The 4,993-nt window shown below is 41.1% G+C and overlaps 1 non-coding gene across 1 annotated transcript; it reads left to right on the top strand.

The window, feature by feature from the left end:
* The first annotated feature begins 4,158 nt into the window (after nt 1–4,158).
* LOC141645536 (small nucleolar RNA R71) lies at nt 4,159–4,265 on the top strand. The gene has a single exon (XR_012545016.1). It is a non-coding gene; the product is annotated as a small nucleolar RNA R71 (small nucleolar RNA).
* Nucleotides 4,266–4,993: the final 728 nt, after the last annotated feature.

The following is a 4,993-nucleotide window of genomic DNA, read 5'->3' as shown; positions in this document are numbered from 1 at the left end:
CCATCCATACTTGGTGTCAAGAGGGTTATGGGCAACTCACTTGTACTTGTGTATCATAGTATGCAAATCAACGAGATGACCACCTTCTTTCGCCTCATACTTGTTATCTTTGTTGAAGTTAGGATCAAAGTATTTAGCTAGGATAGTGACTAGGCCTCCATTCACAATAACGGTAGTGCCTTTCTTCCTACAATCAATATTTAACCATCTATCCACCAAGAGCCTTAGAAAGTTAAAAGGCTTGGTGAATTTCCTACCAACGTTCAAAGCCGACTCAAGAAGAACAAAATCGAGTTTGGTGAAATGGTTGGTGTCTTTTCTTGCATTGATGGTGTTCCCAACGACCTTGTGCCATACTCTTATGCCCGGATGGTGGACTAAAAGAGCACGACTCGCATGAAAGTCTTCAAATTTCCTTCCGGAAATCGCCTCCCAAAGAGGGTCGGGGTCATATTTGCCAACATTCTTAAAATAACTCGGTTCATCGCTAAGACCCAAAGCTTCACCCAATTCCTTAAAGGAGATGCGCCTACTAACATTAGCTAGACGAAACTCGAGATTCTCCATAGTCTCAACCTTGTTAACTTTCAAAGAACTCAATAATTCTAAGGTAAGGGAGGGGTATGTCAATTCTTTTGATTCAAACAATTTCTCCAACCCCATGGCTTTGAAAAAGGCTCTAGTTTGCTCAAGGACACCCAACTTATTTAAGGTATCTTCACAAATAAACTTGGTGGATTGAAATGATTTTCTAGCAAACTTAGCAAAAGTGTCCCTATGGGTTTTGGAAATGAAAATTACCTCCGGATAGTTTGCAAGTTGATCAATTTCCGGAGTAGTAGATGTTGTTGCACCCATGGGACGTTGTTGTTGTTGTTGCACTTCCATGTTTGGGTTTGCTACCACCATAGCCAATGCTTTCTTTGCTTGAAGAGTCTTTTGCCTTAATGAAAGTGTCTTTGCCTTTGGTGCCTTTGTTGCTCCTTTAGTCCTTGCCATTGATGAATTAACCAAGAAAGAGTGAAAAATCTTCAATTTCTAGTGCACCCAAATCGATTTAAAGATGAAAGGCTTTGCCTTTATGAATTCAAAAATCGACTCAAAGGTTGAAGATTTTGTGCTCGGTTTTGATTTTTATTGAAAAAGGAGTGATTGATTTGTTATTAAAAGGATGTTTTGATTTGATTTTGGTGAATGTAGTTGAGGAATTTTGTTTTTGTGATGGAGAGGATGAGGGTTTTGAGGGTTTTGAGTAGTGTTATGAATGAAGGAATGAAGAAATGAATGTGGGAGGGGTTTTATAAAGCCCGAAAAAATTTGAACTGCAGGGGCAATTCGTGCGGATTCTCGCTCGTGACGGGCGGATTCTCGCCTTTTTCAGGTTGGGAAAAACTCGCCTAAAGACGGGCGTCTTTAAGGGAAGACGCTCGGATTTGCAAACACGGGACGGGCGTCTTCTGTAGAAGACGGGCGGATTTCAGTCCAGGAATTTTTCTTGTTTTCCTCAGCCAAGAAGACGGACATCTTCCTTTCAGGACGGGCGGCTTTTTGAAGACGGGCGGATTAGGATGTAGGACGCCCGGATTCGCTGACAGTTAAAATTTTCAAAACTTCAGCTCATTTCAGGACGTGCGTCTTCTACCCAACACGCCCAGATTGCTTGAAAACGGGCGGATTCTCCTGAATCCGCTTGGATTCGACCCCTTTGTACCCGGATTCAGTTCCATCCGTGTACAACGCATATCTCTTGTTCTTCTTCCATTCTTCTTCATATCTTATGTTCTTCATTGTGGGAGCACTACTAAGGCATGGATAGCCTAGGCAATTGCCATCCCCACACTAAGCTAAAGCACTACACATTAATTGAAATTATTAATCCCTCCCTCACTTCTCTCAAACATGATAATTATCTTGATCAAAGTATAAAAATCCAAAAATAACAAAAATGCAATACAAGAATTGAAATGCAAGTTAGGGAGTTAGAAATATTTACAAATGGTGGTTTAGGGAGGACTCCACCAAACTCTCATTCTTGATGAGATGTCAAGGGGGCATGTTCAAGGTGTTGTTGATGTTGCTCAACACCTTGAAAAAGTAATCAAAAGCTTGTTCATTATCATGGTAGAGGTCTTCAATAGACCTTGGCCCTTGTGTCGGTCTTGATCGATGGCATTACCAATGTAGGGATTAAAAATCCCTTCAAATTCGTCGTCCCAAAGACCACAAACTTCATTAAGTTGATCATTGAAAAACTCTTGATTTGATGGAGACAACTTTCCCATTTCCTTTTCTTGGCCAATGAGGCACTCTTCTTCATTGCTTGTTTTTGATGAGCTTTGCAAGCTCTCTTTGTCATAATTCACTTGATCTTTGAATGGAGCATCTTCAATTTTCTTCTTCCATTGGAGTTCCGACTTCTTCCTTTCATCCTTCCGACTATAATGATCAATCATAAAACACGGTTCATGTAAACGGAGAGCTCTCATAGTCTTGTCAAGATTAAAAGTTATACTCTCATCTCCCACTTCTAGAGTGAGCTCACCATGTTTTACATCAATCACCGCACCCGCGGTGTGTAAGAAGGGTCTTCGAAGAATGATTGGAATGTTGGAGTCTTCCTCCATATCAACAATGACAAAGTCCACCGGGATGAAAAACTTCCCAATTCGCACGGGGACATCTTCCCATATCCCTAATGGTGTCTTCATCGATCTATCGGCCATTTGGAGTGTGATATTGGTGCATTTAAGCTCTCCCATCCCCAACCTTTTACTTACCGAGTACGGCATAACACTCACACTAGCCCCTAGATAACATAAGGCTTTGTTGATCGTGGTGTCGCCAATGGTACACGGTATTGAGAAGCTTCCCGGATCCTTTAGTTTTGGAGGTGAACTCCCTTGAAGTATTGCACTACTCACCTTAGTGAAGGCGATAGTCTCAAGTTTCCGGATCGACTTCTTCTTTGTGAGGATGTCTTTCATGTATTTCGCATAGGCCGGCACGTGATTGATTAATTCCGTGAAAGGAATTGAGACTTCCAAATTCTTCAAAATTTCCATAAACATTCCAAGTTGGTCATCAAATTTGGGCTTGGCTTGACGACTTGGAAAAGGAAGTCTAATCACAATGGGCTCCTTCTCCTTGACCTTGTCTTCATTTTTCTTTGAAATTTCTTCTTTTGATGATTCTCCATCTTTGGAGTTTTGCACAATTTCTTCCTTATCACTAGCTTCCACAACTTCATCCTCAACTTGCTTCTTCGGTGCTTCATACCTTGTACCACTTCTCAAGTGAATGGCACTAACCGTTTCATGTCTTAGGGGATTACTTTGAGGTGGTAATTGCCCCTTTTGTCTTTGTGAGCTTGAAGATGCTAGTTGAGTCAATTGTGTTTCCAACATCTTGGTGTGAGCTAGAATGTTGTTGATGGTGGTTTCCTTTGCTTGACTATCTTTTTGCATTTGAGTGAAAAACTCTTGTTGATTCTTTTGCATTTGGAGGACCGCTTTTTTAACATCAAAACCTTGGTCATTTTGGTGATTGTATGGATTTTGATTTTGGTAACCTTGGTTTTGGTTGTAAAAGGGTCTTTGATTTTGGTTTCTCATGGGAGGTGGGGTGTAAGTTGTTTGAGGATTTTGAACATTTTGGCTTTTGTATGAGAGATTTAGATGAAACTTGGTGTTTTCATTGTAATAATTGGAATAAGGGGTACCACTCTTGTATGCTTGGAAAGCATTTACTTGTTCATTTGTTCCCCTACATTCACTTTGGTCGTGTCCCAAAGTTCCACAATTCTCACATATCCCACTTGGGATTGATGAGGATGCCGTCATGGCATTAACATGATGCTTTGGTGATTTTGAGGCTTCTTCAAGTCTAGCCATAGCTTGTTCAAACTTCAAATTGATTGTGTCAATGTGAGCACTAAGTTGAGCACCTAATTGAGTAACGGAGTCCACTTCATGCCTTCCTCCTCTAGTAGCCTTGCGAGGTCTACTATATTGTGAGTTATGGACCGCCATTTCCTCAATCTTGTTCCATGTTTGATTGTTATCAACTTCGGTGAACATTCCATTTGATCCCATGTTGAGAATGTTCCTTGAGTCTTTATATAAACCGTTCCAAAATTGTTGTACCAAGAACCATTCGCTAAGTCCATGGTGAGGACATGAGCGAAAAATTCCCTTAAACCGCTCCCAAGCTTCATACAAAGATTCTTCATCCCTTTGCTTAAAACCCGTAATTTGAGCTCTTAGCATGTTAGTCTTTTCCGGTGGGTAGAACTTTTTGTAGAAAGCTAGAGCCAACTTCTTCCAAGAATCTATTCCGAGAGTGGCCTTATCAAGGCCCTTCAACCATTGTTTCGCGGTGCCGATTAGAGAAAAAGGAAATAAGACCCATCGAATTTGGTCTTGAGTCACACCGGTTTGAGAAATCGCATCATAACAGTCACAAAAGGTTTCCATATGAGAATGAGGGTCTTCACTAGGCATCCCCCCAAATTGGCTCCTTTCGACTAATTGGATAAAGGCGGATTTGGCAATAAAATTTCCGGTTGGATGTTGTGGTGTGGGAGTACCATTGGGTAGGTTCTCCTCGGTGGGTACGGAATGCGATGAAAATTCAGGCATTGTTGGTTGATTTTGTGGGGTATTTTGTGATGGGTTCTCCTCACCTTCTCTTGCAAAAGGGTTGATGAACTCAATAGTTGGTTGAACAACCTCACTAATACCTCTCAAATTCCTCCTAGCAAATCTCCTATTGTTTGTCAAGGTTCTTTCAATTTCACGGTCAAAAGGTAACAAATCACCTTGTGACCTTCTAGACATGCAAAATATCAAACAACTCGAAAACAATTAGAACAAACCTTGAGGAGTTTTACTTCCCCAAGGCAAAGAAAGACACAACTAATAACAATAAAAGAAAATCTAAATCAAGTAAACACCGTCCCCGGCAACGGCGCCATTTTTGATCGGTCCGTTTCGTG

Source organism: Silene latifolia, chromosome 2 (assembly GCF_048544455.1).
Source record: "Silene latifolia isolate original U9 population chromosome 2, ASM4854445v1, whole genome shotgun sequence".
NCBI classification, from domain to species: domain Eukaryota; kingdom Viridiplantae; phylum Streptophyta; class Magnoliopsida; order Caryophyllales; family Caryophyllaceae; genus Silene; species Silene latifolia.
Note: the sequence above shows the minus strand (reverse complement) of the source record. Positions and strands in the feature narration are given on the sequence as shown.